Source organism: Bos grunniens, chromosome 17 (assembly GCF_055505025.1).
Source record: "Bos grunniens cultivar Pamir isolate PY7600 chromosome 17, Bosgru_T2T1.0, whole genome shotgun sequence".
NCBI lineage: Eukaryota > Metazoa > Chordata > Mammalia > Artiodactyla > Bovidae > Bos > Bos grunniens.
The window spans coordinates 26,643,776-26,658,349 of record NC_141181.1 but is presented as its reverse complement, the minus strand read 5'-3'; the positions used below and the strand labels follow the sequence as shown (position 1 = coordinate 26,658,349).

The 14,574-nt window shown below is 33.8% G+C and overlaps 1 long non-coding RNA gene across 7 annotated transcripts in view; it reads right to left on the bottom strand.

Moving 5' to 3' along the window:
- Positions 1 to 14,574, bottom strand: part of LOC147355129 (uncharacterized) — a 518,407-nt gene that overhangs the window by 291,429 nt on the left and 212,404 nt on the right. Inside the window, exon 3 of one of the 7 annotated variants that reach the window (XR_015144228.1) lies at positions 6,640 to 6,840. The exons of the other annotated variants lie outside the window; for them this stretch is intronic. This is a non-coding gene — a long non-coding RNA (uncharacterized LOC147355129). Of the gene's footprint in view, positions 1 to 6,639; positions 6,841 to 14,574 lie in introns of those variants that run through there. 7 annotated transcript variants of the gene reach the window in all.

Sequence of the window (14,574 nt, the reverse complement as noted above, 5' to 3'; positions counted from 1 at the left end):
CCACCATTAAACCACAAGGGAAGTCTGTCTCTATGAACTTCCTTTGGCAACACTTGTGCTCATTTTCTAACTCTGCTGTAACAAATTCCATCAGTTCTGAGCCACAAAGCCCTACACATTTTTTTTTTTTCCTCTCTCTGTGCTGAAGGCCAAAAGTCTAAACTCAAAGTGTGAGCCCCTGTATTCCTTCTGGAGGCTTCAGAAAATGCTCCCATACCTTTTTCAGCTTCAAGAAACTATCTACATTCCGTGGCTCATGGCACTTTTCTGGCATCTTTCAATCTCTTTCTTCTATGCTCACATCTCTTACTGTTGACTGACCACTTCTGTCTCCCTCTTATAAAAACTCATATGATTACACTGAACCCATCAGGATAATCTCCTTGTCTCAAGATCCTTAACTTAATCACATTTGCAATGTTCCTTTTGTCATATGCTGTAATGAATATATCCCTAAGTCTTAGGGATTAGGATGTGGGTATTTTGGGAAGATCATTACTCAGCCTACCATGGTACCCTATACCTGCCATGATATTTATCACTGTAGTCATATTAGAAATAATTGTTGATTATTAGAAAGAAAAATAAATGTCCTAGCCTGCAAGACAAGAAGAATAAAAAATGATTAGAAAGGAATAAACAAAACTGTCCTTAGTTACAGTTTTGTCTTTTAAAAAAAACAAAACAAAAGAACACAGTGCTGTCTCTGTACTACCACCCATAGAAAGAAACAGTCATCTTTGGACGTTTTTCACTAAGGTGAGGGGAAGTAGGACTTGCAAAAGCTCAGGTAGAGGGCAGAACAGCCTTGGATGAAGAGTAGTGCCTCTGATGACAGGACAAACTCAAGTAAGTTCTGGCCTTGCTACTTACCACCGGTGTGACAATGTCATTCCTGAGCCTCAGTTTGCTTTGTAGAGTAGGGATGTAACAATTGTATCAATAACTACAGAATGAGATTGTTGTGAAAGTTAAATGAAACACCTGTAAAGCACTTAGCATAGTGCCTGACACATAGTAAGTGCTCAATAAATGTTAGCTATTATATACTATATATTATATATATATATATATATGATGGATACTTATGGTATCCATCTTATTTCCTTTTATGCACTGGTTATTAGGAATCTGGAGAAGGAAATGGCAACCCACTCCAGTATTCTTGCCTAGAGAATCCTGTGGACAGAGGACCCTGGTGGGCTGCTGTCTATGGGGTTGCAGAGTCGGACACGACTGAAGCGACTTAGCATGCATGCATGCATTAGAAAGAAAGGAAAGAAAGAATAGAAAGAGAAAGACACATGAATAGAGACAAAGCTGGAAAATCAAAATCAGTATCAGTGGAGAGAATACTACTCTAAGTGGGTAGGTTTTGATAGTTAACTATTAATTAAGGGTTTTGGTTTTCTAATGTATGAATTCCCTATCAGCTTTACATGCCTCTAATAGGAATAAATTACTTTTATAACCAGCACCATTTTATTCTTCTGGAAAGTAATAGCACCACCACTTCCCCCCATTTTTTTTTTCTTTTATCAAACTGCTTCCCTCTGAATTCAACATTTTATTCCAAAATGAAGCTGTGCTTTTGATTACCTCCTAATCATAGTTAACTGCTTGAAGGCAGAACCCATGAGTCAAACTTGGCTGATTATAATTTCCTCAGAGAGTACCTGAGAAAAAGAGATTTCATTTCTGGTGGCTAAGCTCAAAGTTCATGAGATCCAAACTGTTGGCCTCCTTCAGCCTAGTCTTGTAGGAAAAGCCAGGCAGATGACTTAATTCTATGCTTCTCTTTCCTTTTCTTTCATGTTGCAGGAAAATACTGAGGTCTGTCTATCTATCATCTATCTATCATTTGTATATAGATACCCACATAAGTAGCAGCATAAGAGTTCTGCATCTAGACATCTCTCCTGAACTTACCGAAAATATTTTTTTTTGCTTACTCTCTTAACATCCATATTTACATATTCAAAAAAATGAGCCCTGGTAAAATGTATTATTTTTCTGTATTCTTAATTATGCAAATAAACAAGCATATGAACAGAATAATTCTGGTTACACTATAATTTACAACAGCAAACTGTTTATAGAACTTATCACAAGTACACAATATCATGGAAACTTTAATCCCTATTCATCCATTTGGACAAATGTGTGTGCATGTATACACATATACAGTTAAATATATGCACATGTTTCTTTGGCTTCATCCAAACATAACTCTGCAGTGGAATATTTCAGCTCTTGGTGAGAGAATGGTAGAGCAGTATTCTATTATTCTATCTGAAATAACATTTTCTTTTTAGACCATTACTGAGGCATTCTGACTGCCTCACTCTTCCCCAACATTCTACCAAGGATGACTTCTATCACAACATTTATGTTCCTGAGTATGCATTGCTAGAAAGAAATGAAAAGTTATATTGATTTCTTGGAGGACATTGCTGTCATGAATACATAATTTAAATGGTGCAGCATCAGGGTAGGTCCAGCCTCAGTGATGAGCTGGTATCTCAAATAAAAGTATGCAGCCTAATGTGAAGCTTGCTTTCACCAATGTTTAATTTTCATTCTGTATAAAATACTGCATTTTTGTAAAAATGTAGGTCAGAGTATAAGAAACATGAATATTTTAAGACTACCAGAGAAAAAAATTAATTACTAGCACTGTCCTCTGAACTATTTACCCTAAATAAAATTAGCATTGCAATCTAAACCTTAGGGAAGACAATGTGTTTTATTTACCAAAGTAAATAACATGTCATAAGCAAAGTGTCTGACATATTGGACCAAAATAACAAGGTTTGGCCCATTTCAGAGAAATGGCATTTTGGGTATGGAATGAAAAGGGGGTTGGTGGGGAAGAGAATCATGGCCCAGGACATTAAGTGCAAAATGAAATCTAACTCTTTACTGAGCAGTAAGATGCAAAACGCCTGATACACAGTTGTGTAGGACTTCTTTCCTGAGCAAGAAGTAACTTTCTAAAATGATATTTTGCTGTCTAGGTCTTCCATCTCACAGAACTGGAAATGATTTATTTTTGATAGTTTACCTTAAATTCTCAGATTAAATGAAGAGTTTCAGATTTTTTAAAGTAACAGGAATGGATTACTGTTTTCTAACTTGAAATAGGAAAGTTTTAGAGTTTCAGTTTTAGTATGATGCATTTATATATTACTTGATGGGGGGCAGGGGGGAAGATGGCCATTAACTTTTGAAAATGAACTAAGATGATCATAACTGTATTAATAGATACATTTACTAGCCACTTTCAGTTGAGATTCAGATTCCCAGAATGCTTGGCAGCATTTATTAAAGGGTGTAATTTTAAGACAGTTATTTGTAATGCCCAGAAATCTCACAAAACACAAAAATACACTGAGTATAAATACAGATCCAACATTATATCCATTGTTATATTCACAATTGTTTTGCCTGACGCATTGGTTGAGAGCATTAAAATTTATTTTAAAAACTTGAGTGTCTAGAGAAAAGAGAAATTAGACCTGATACAGATAAATTTTCTAGCAACCTCCAATGATTAACTTGCACTTTCACTGACAATAAACACTATGTACTATTCATCTAGTGATATTTTGTCATAAGATTTCTTTCTGTATTTGGCTCTAATTTACCCAGGTAGTATCTCCAAGACTCCATGTTTCAGAGTTAGGTTTGAATGTCACTCTTGCCAGCTCTTACCAGATCTGAGTAAAGAAACTAAGAGAAGATCTTTTTTTTTTTTTTTTTAGATAAGAAGGCTTTGTGTGTCTTTCTTGTGTACTTATTTTCTAAAGTTTGAAAGATATTGATGCTTTTGAACTGTGGTGTTGAAGAAGACTCTTGAGAGTCCCCTGGACTGCAACGAGATCCAACCAGTCAAACCTAAAGGAAATCAGTCTTGAATATTCATTGGAAGAACTGATTCTGAAGCTGAAACCCCAATACTTTGGCCACCTGATGCAAAGAAGTGACTTACTGGAAAAGACCCTGATGCTGGGAAAGATCGAAGGAAGGAGGAGAAGGGGATGACAGAGGGTGAGATGGTTGGATGGCATCAACGAATTGATGGACATGAGTCTGAGCAAGCTTCAGGAGTTGGAGATGGACAGGGAAGCCTGGCGTGCTGCAGTCCATGGGGTCGCAAAGAGTCAGACATGACTGAGCGACTGAACTGAACTGAACTTGAAAGATATACTTATTATTTTCTCTGGATTTCCATAGTCTAAGGCCATGTAATCTTTGACACTGCAATAATAGTACTAAATCTTTTGTAAAATATTTTCTCATTCTATTTTATTATTTTATTACTATTATTCTTTTATTTTGATATTGTATTTTAAATATATATTTTTTCAAAACTTTTTTCAGGAATCAATGAATGTTCCCTGTCACCAACAAATTGGATTTTAGAGAAAACATTTTAACCAAGTATTCATTGCATGTTAATATATCCCATCAAATTGATCTGTGTATTCTCTATAGATATATCCAATTGATATTACAGCTAGTTAGGATTCTAGCTTGTAATTACATGCCATCTTTCACTTATAAAATAAACATTAAGTAATATAGGTATATTGTTATACTGTATTATGTATGCAATTTGTTTTTTTCAATTGTGAGCATGACATCAGCAGCTGTGTCATGTAAATTATTCTCTAATTCCTAATTCAAATAATAAAATGAATGTCAACAAAATATAGATAAGCAATATAAATATGTTAAATTTGACTCACAAATGTTCCTATAAACTTTTGAAAACATATTTCAAGACAAATACTTGAGATTGAAGTGATATGAATATATTTTAAAGTATTGTAAATATTCCTGTAAGATATACTTTTACTCACAACTCATTTGATTTCTTTAGTCTTTTGCTGTAAAGTTTCATGTGGAAGCTGAGCATTCCATTTCAATCTAAAATCTTCCTAAATTTACATTCCATTCAAGAATCAATCCACATTAATATCCAACATATATAACCAGTCAATTCTAAAGGAAATCAACTCTTAATATCCATTGGAAGAACTGATGATGAAGCTGAACCTCCAATAATTTGGCCACCTGATGTGAAGAAACTACTCACTGGAAAAGATATTGCTGCTAGGAAAGATTGAGTGCAGGTGGAGAAGAGGGTGACAGAGAATGAGATGGTTGGATGGCATCACTGACTCAATGGACATGAATTAGAGCAAACTCTGGGAGATAGTGAAGGACAGGGAAGCCTGACTTGCTGCAGTCCATGGGGTCACAAAGAGTGGACATAACTGAGTAACTGAACAACAGTAATATATAAACAGCTCATACAACTCAACATCATCAAACAAACAAACAACTTCCTTTAAAAATGGGCAGAAGAACTGAATAGACACTTTTCCGAGAGGAAAGGCATATGACCAACCAGCACATGAAAAGGTGCTCAATACGGCTAATCATCTGGGAAATGCAAAGCAAAACCACAATGAGATATCACCTCAGATGTCAGATGCCAATCATCAAAAAACAAACAGATGTTTGCAAGTGTGTGGAAAATAGGAAACCCTACTACACTGTTGATGGAATATAAATCAGCATGCCACCATGGAAAAGAGTATGGAGGTTTCTCAAAAAACTAAAAATAGTTTAGATTCTCAAAAAAAAAAAAAAGATCCATGTAACTTAGCAATCCCACTCCTGGGTATATAACTGAAGAAAACAAAACCACTACTTTGAAAAGATATATGCACTCCAATGTTCATAGCAGTGTTATTTACAATTGCCAAGATACGGAAGCAACTTGTGTCCATCAACAGATGAGTAGATAAAGATCTGGTATAAACATGTATATTCAATGTAGTACCACCCAGCCATAATCAGTTCATAATCGTGTGACCCCACGACTGGAGCACACCAGGCCTCCCTGTCCATCACTAATGACATCTTATCATTTGGAGCAACATGAATACACTTGGAGAGCATTATGCTAAGTGAAATAAATCAGAGATAAACAAACACTGAATGATATCACTCATATATGGAATCTAAAAAATACAACAAACCAGTGAATATAATACATTCAGTATATCATTGGAGAAGGAAATGGCAACCCACTCCAGTATTCTTGCCTGGAGAATCCCAGGGACGGCGGAGCCTGGTGGGCTGCCGCCTATGGGGTCGCACAGAGTCGGACATGACTGAAGCAACTTAGCAGTAGCAGCAGCAGTAAATATAACAGAAAAGAAGCAGATTGACAGGTATAAAGAGCTAACTAGTGGTTACCAGTGGAGAAGGTGAGAAAGGGCCACACAGGAGTGGGGAGGTGGAAGCAGAAACTATTGGATATAAGGTAGGCTCAAAGATGTATTGTCTGATATGCAGAATATAGCCAATATTTTGTAATAACTGTAAATGAAAAATAATCTTTAAAATTATATTTAAAAATCAATCCATGAATCAGATCAGATCAGATCAGATGCTTAGTCGTGTCCGACTCTTTGCGACCCCATGCATCGCAGCACGCCAGGCCTCCCTGTCCATCACCAACTCCTGGAGTTCACTGAGACTCATGTCCATCGAGTCAGTGATGCCATCCAGCCATCTCATCCTCTGTCGTCACCTTCTCCTCCTGCCCCCAAACCCTCCCAGCATCAGGGTCTTTTCCAATGAATCAACTCTTCGCATGAGGTGGCCAAAGTACTGGAGTTTCAGCTTTAGCATCATTCCTTCCAAAGAAATCCCAGGGCTGATCTCCTTCAGAATAGACTGGTTGAAGAGTAGTCTATTTTTATTGCATTTAATTTCAGAATTAATTGTTTCACATCAGTTGGCAGTTAAGAATACTAAAATCTGGAAAATAACATATTTTAATAGAAATCTTAGGATTCAGGACTCAAATTCAAATGTATTACCTTTCCAAACCCTTTAGTAAGATATTTTTTCACACTATTCTTGCTCTAACCATCCATTTTTATTTTTATACTTCATTTTAATTTATATTTCTTTTGGCTCACACCCATTTTCTTTTATGTACCTCATGTTATCATGAGCACGCTCAAATTTTAAAATGTCATTAAAAAATCTGAAATAAGATTGAAGACAAGCAGTGCTTTTAAGTTCTATAAACATTTTCACTGTGTGTAATAAGAAGTTATATTAAAAGTCACACAACAAGCTGAGCACATTTCTTTGGCAGAAAACTTAACAATGCACAAGTGAAGCAAACTTCTGATAGCAATGTTCTTTGATAAAAGATTCAAACGCAAGTTCAGACACTACTTTGGACATTCTCGAATCCACTTATTCAGTGATAATTAGTTCCTCTTTTCTTATAAGATCTTATCTCCATGAAAAAACAGATTATATAACAAGTTTCCTGGGATATATTACTCTCAAGCTCCAAAAACATGTTTTACATGTTCTCTGATATAAATAGTTATTTTCTTTCATTAGTAGACAAGTAGATATACAGTAATAAATCCATGGCTCTAAGCTGTGTTCTGTAATTATTAGTGTTTATTTTTCATGTTTTTTAATAGCATCATATTGAAACACTGAAAACTTAGTTGAAATATTGGCAGAATGGTCACTAATAAAATTGTTGATAAAATTTATCATTAGAATATATACAAAAATAACACATTGTTGAACTTAAACTGTATAATATACAGATATTACATGTTATTTTACACTCATTCATCTTTCTCTTTCAACCTTCTGTTAGGTGAATGTATCATCAAGGGTGGAACTGACAGTATGACAATGAGCTATTATAGTCTTTTTTTTCTTCTTCACAGAGAGCAAATCTTGAACATTTATTTCAAGTTGGGTAACTCTCTACTGAGAGTTTTTTTTTTTTTTAATCTCATTGGGTTTTTACATCATTGTAAAATCACCGAATTTAAATAGCACTTAAAAATAATGATTCTTTTCATAATACAATGAAGTTTATGAAAAGAGGAAATGTTGGCTCATGGAGAAGAGATGAATGAACACAATAAGACTTCCACTGGAGGGATTTATGATATATATTTAGCATCTTAGACAACATAATAAATCACTGCCACAGTCAATGTGAAAAATACATTAGATGCCATTTGTTTTTCACCAACCTATCTGGGTTCTTTTCAGATGTCATTTTCAAGATTTATACTCCAGTTTTATTTCATATTATAAAAAGTCCATTACTGATTACAGAGGAACTCTCAAACATGACATTAAAAAAAAAATTCGGGACTGCTCACATGCATACTACCAGCTTCATTGTGAATCACTGAAAAAAGAATACTATACCAATGAATCCAACAAGAGCACAAATAATGATAAATGCAAGTCATCACAAATCCCTCTGTAACTGAATATCATATATTGACATTTTCTCTTTAGCAAGCACTGGCAAATAAGATCAAATATCTCATTAAATTCTACAGAGACCCTTGTTCTTTACATATTATGTACATTGTGAAATCCTCTGATAATTTTCTGTCTTGCACAGCTGTGTATGCAACAGCACTGCATAGGATTATAAACCCCTAAAGGATTTTTTTTTTTCTGTCCACATAGCATTACTCTATACATAACAATATGTATCAAGACAAGTTAAAATTAGTTTTGATGATGGAAATGAAGAAAGAAGACCAAAACTAAGGATACATTTCTAGTTTAAAGTTATTCAGGCCAGCAAAATCTCCTGTTATACCAACTACATACTGAATATTTAAGTCTTCTTGATGAATAACTATAAAAACTCAAATGTTTGGGCCAAAATGGCTGGCAAGAATTTAGTACAAAAAAACCCAGTACTTATATAACTGAGTACTTTCATCTTTCTTTCTATATTGAACAATTAATACTTTTACTAACTTATTACTTGTCCCATTTATTGTATAGATAGAGGATTTTCATGAAATCAGTTCAAGAATTAAAGATAAATTGCTAAACCCAAGTTTTTCCTTCATCCTCATCACTGAGTTGCTCTGAATACTTTGCCAATATAAATATTTTACAGCAACTATTACAGGGTTAATCATATTAGTGTTGTTTTATATATACACATATATACATGTGTGTGTATATATATATATATATACACACATGTTTCAGATAAACCAATGTCAAATTTATTTAAAATTAGGGGAGTTTGATATACCATACAGATTATTCAAATAATGACAATTTTAGTATGTTTTGTTTATAACACAGTTATTGTTTAAAATGTTTTAAGATACATATTTTAAAACCCGAACTAAAGACTTTTTACCCATGGGTAATCAAAGAGGTATTTAAATTTTGAATCTTGCCTACCTAAATTTATTTATAGTGTAGATCAGCCTTTGGTCCTCTGGGTGTATTTACATTAACACAAAAATTACATTTAAAAATGTTGTGTTCTCTCCTACCAAGTTAAATCAATGTGCCTGCATTTTCCCTAGATGCCAGCATAAATGCAAGAATGCAATTTTAGGAGTGAAGGACCTCTATAAACAATATTCTGTTTCCAATTTCAGGAAGGTGAAACCAAAAGATTGAACATGGTAACCTTCTGAGCATCTAATTACTTTCATGTAAAAGAAGGGACCTTTCCTATAGTAAACTTATATAACCCATGAGGTTTTACACATGAAATAAAACAACAGCCCAAAATCTGTGCACAAGTCCTGATGACAAAAGACAAATAATATACTTGTATATGTATATATACAAATAAACATATGTATAATTATATATATTATATCAAAGTTCCCACCATATGACCTGTTACATCTACATAGATTTTTTCTAAAGGCAAAGTATTCTACAGTCCAATAGGAAAATCACATCTGAGGGATTAAATACAAATCTTGTCACTGCAAAATTTAATTGCATCACTCAAATTCTAGACCAATTTGGAAACTGAAAAGGCCCAATCATTTAGAGCTTGAAAGAGACCTAATGGTTACTGTGGCCCAAAGTACTGGGTTGTTTGCTACACATTTAACCTATTTTCTTCTCAGAACTTTCTTCTGGGATGTTGGTTAGCCAATTTAAAGATGAAGAAAATAAATCTCAGAGAGTTAAAGTAACTTGCACAAAGCGGCACAAGTAATCACAGACACATTATTTAAACCCAGCTCTGTTGTAACTTGCAAATCCGTTTTGCCACTGTAGCTGCTGTCCTATATCCAAGCCTGCACAAATTATTGCCTGAATTATCTCACACATATGTCAACATCTTTGTTATAATAGTGATAAAATTATAAAGTGGTAGAGTTAGAAGGAGCTTTTAAGATCAATTAACTGTTTTACAGATGGAAAAAATTAAGGTCAAATAAAGTCATGGGGTATTTCTAAAACAAAAGAGCTTTTAATAGCTTTTTTTTGCTTCTTATGTTTGTTGGTTTCCTACTACACACATGTTAACTTTTCAGAAATAAATGTATTTTTTAACAATCTTAAAAAAATATAGCAGAGGCAGACCTAGAAGACAGGCCAATCAATGAAGTTCTATATAGAGCAAAAGTGTTTTTCAAAACCATTTCCCCATATGGATAAGTAATTTAAGTAGAAGTTAGGTAAAACACTTATATACTATGCATTATGAGGTAACTTTAGCTCAAAGATTAGTTCATATGCTTGATTTCCATTCTTTCAATAGATTATTGGCAACATTTTACTTGAGAGAGAAAATATTCTAGATATTAACTTTTATTCTCTTCTTGAGCTTTCTTTCCCAGTTAAAAAAAATGCCAAAGAACCTGGATATAAGTGCTGGAGGAGGGATGCCAAGTCAAAATGGAAGTCGGTGGGTGTTGTAGTATGCTTAGTCACTCAGTCGTGTACAACTTTTTGCAACCCCATGGACTGTAAGCCCACCAGGCTCCTTTGTCCATGGGGATTCTCCAGGCAAGAATACTGGATTGGGTTGCCATGCCCTCCTCCAGGGGATCTTCCCAACCCAGGGATCAAACCCAGTCTCCACAGTGCAAGTGGATTCTTTACCAGCTGAGCCACCAGGGAAGCCCAAGAATACTGGAGTGGGTAGCCTATCCCTTTTCCAAAGTATCTTCCCAACCCAGGAATCAAACTGGGGTCTTCTGCATTGCAGGTGTATTCTCTACGCTAAGCTACCAGGGAAGCCAGAGTTGGTGGGTACTTTAGGGTTAAGCTGTGTGCTGGATATGGAGAACATCCCAGGGAAGGTTCAGTGAAGACAGGACTCTGGCTCCCTACTGGGGGATAGGGAACTTCCAAAATTTACAGGCAGTTAATTGCTGGGTCACTATGAGGACAGGCGACTGGAAAGATGTGGTTGGTACTAGCATGAAGATAGAAAAGGTTCTTGAATGAAGGATGGTGCAGAGAAAGCCACTGTGCTTCTACTGTTCTACATGGCATCCATGGTCAAAATGAAGCGTTACTGATACTTATAACCCAGTGTCTTAATAAGGATCAGATGGTTACAGAGGGATATTTGGGGATACTGCCATTCTGGAACTGCTGGGCACAGATAACATATGACAATACACTTGGAGAGCCCCAGTGCTTTCTCAGACTGTAGGCAGTTGTAACCCATTTAAGAAGCACAGTAGCTTACAAGGCCCTGACATTTGTGTACAAAGATCATACTTTGTATAACTCAGGAAGTGTTTTTTCATGAAGACCAAGGATTATGCAACCCTGACCTCCCTGAGAGATGTCATACAAAAGAGAGCACAGTATCAGTGTGGTTTCTAAGCCATTTTGTTGTTCTAGAATCACACAAAAAACACTGATTCAAAGTTGAAGAATATTAAGTGGATTTTTAAAACTCTACCATTATAGAAATATAAATAATAATATAATCAGTTATCAAATTTAATGATGCTATTATGCTTTGGTCACTATAACAAGTATTAGAAGGAAAATGAGTATTTCTGTAGTACTAATATGAATTATATAAATTATATTTTATACACAATAGAAATGAAAGTATAAATGCAATCTTCAGTACCTCTGAAAATAAAAAAGCAAACAAAAAACTGTAATGAAAACTTAAATGTGCTGCTGTCTTTTAAGAGACATAAACTAAATTTCCTAAATCAGTCTGTATTCCCAATAGGTAACCTGGGCTCCAAACAACTAGAAAAATTTGTTACTAAAATTAAACTTGTTATTTTTATTATATATCTTATAGGAAAACTCAGAGTTTTGAATTTAGTTAAAATATATAGTTTGTTGACAATCATAACATATTCTGAGTAATAATCATTCCTCTTTGGGGATTTTTTAATCTTAATTCTACTCTACTAAATATTTTATCCCAAAGAGCTGTAATAATTCCTTTTGCCTTGATATTTGAAAACATTTTTTTTACTTCAGTGTCATGATGTATTTGAATGTCTTTTTAAAAAACCAAAAGGAAACAAAAAGTAATATTTATATACTTTGCTAAACTTTTTAACTGTAAAACTAGTATTATTAGCCTGTATGTTTATTTTGTTTTGATATTTATTTAACATCTATGAAATATTTTATGCTTTCAGATGACAAAATGCACATCTTTAGAGGACTGTAGATTAGCCCTTAAGAAATGTTAATATTCATACAAATCACCTGTAGATCTTGTTAGAATGCAGAATCTGATTTAGTCAGTGTGCATGTTGCCTCAATTCTGATGCTGATCTTTGGACAATGATTTCATTTGGAAGATGTTAAGAGGATAGTGAAGTAGTTACACCTTAAGCTTTTTCTATGAGGCAGAAATGGGATCAGTATTATTGCAGGACAGTGACTTCAGGTGAAAAGTTCAGTTTGTGTTAGTTCATTCCAACGTGCTTTAGTCACATCACAGACACAGTCATTTCTGTGTACAAATATGTGAAAATTACCTCCTTCTCACTTAAAGATTTATCAGCCTATCATAAGTATTCATAAGTGCCATTATGCTACCATAATGATTATCAGTCATACTATTATTATAAGTAGCTTATCTAATTTTAATAGTGTGATTTTAACCAAATCCTCTCAAATCAGTACCACTTTTTATAAAATTCTGAATTTGAAAATCAAGGAAAAAAGAGAAAAATAAAGATATTTTATTTTATAAAATCATGGCATAAAGTACCTACTTGTAGCTTGAATACAACAGTCCCTCAAATCTTTATGTTATGAAGTTATAGGTAAGAAATTGATGAGAACACAGCTATCTTTAGGTAGTGGCTTCTTAGTTTATTCCTTCTCTTCCATTTGATATTTCTATGCATTGTTACAAATTTATATTTTGCAATAAAATTAGAGTGAGATATATGGATTTTGACTTATATGTGTCAATGTTAGAAAATTATTATACATTGTAATTTTCTGCTTTCTCTTCTCAACAAAATTCCACATTTTGGGATAATCCACAATAACAAGTCTGAGGAGCAAACATTCACTATGTAATTATAACAGTTTTATTATTATTATTACCTGCTTTTATAAGAATATTACCACACATCCTCACTTAATAAATAATTGGCCATCCCTTTATATTTCTACCTACAGATCTAATTCCTTTTAATAGCTAATTATTCTTTTCTATTATGGATAAAACACAATTTGATTTGTTTTTGTGACTAAAAACTTTGCAACAAATTCCCTCATGCACATTTCCCTAACTCTCCTCTATTACTAGAACAAATAAATGAAGATAACAAATAGTGAAACATATGGGATAAGGAATTAATTAATTTTAATTGCCTTTTTTCTGATTAGTCTATTGAGAGGTAAAATGCATATTCTCTTTTCCCAACAATGGATATGAAAAACTTTTATATTCACTAGCATTGCTGTGAGAACAATCGTAAAATGAGTGGTTTATTTATTCATTTATTTTTTGACTCCCTGTGACTTTGAATCCCATGTTAGATGCATACTTGTCCCTGGGAAATTTCCCCTTTGTGAACTATCTGTTAACATCTGGCCACTATTCTGAATTTTTTTCTATATTAAACTGTGCAAGTTCAGTGCTTATTAAGAGTTTTCAATATTCAACAGCTATTCTGTAATCCTCCAGCCTCCAATGAGGCTTTTGTTTGTTGTTTCTTTGCGTGTAAAAGTTGCTTGCCTTTTACATTTTTATTTTCATGTAACAAAATGTATCTATATTTTCATTTTGATTCCTGGGATTCATGTCTTTCTTTAGAAAACATTTCTCACCCTAAATTGATAAAAGTACACTTAAATTTAATTTTACATTTTTGGTTTAATTATTTGATTTTAATTCATCATCTTTCTCAAATTAGTATTAAAATTAGATCAATGTGAAAAACAATTCCTATTTTATTCCCAGACCAATTTAAAATATATCAAAATATCATTTTTTTCATACATGTGTTTTTCGTACAAGTCTGTTCCTCATGGTAAGTATTATAACATTGTAACTAGAGCAACTTCTTGGAAGAGATATCCTCTGGTAGCTATGTCCTTTTATTGTTGGCCTTATTTTAAACTTTTTTTAAAAAGCATTTTTGCTCTACTTTCCATTAGGTAGAAAGTTGAGAACTGAGAAATAGTCACTGAATCCTTATTGTATGCCAGGTGCTTTTCAGCCAATAATTATGCCAACAATGGTAGAGAAAAAGAAGC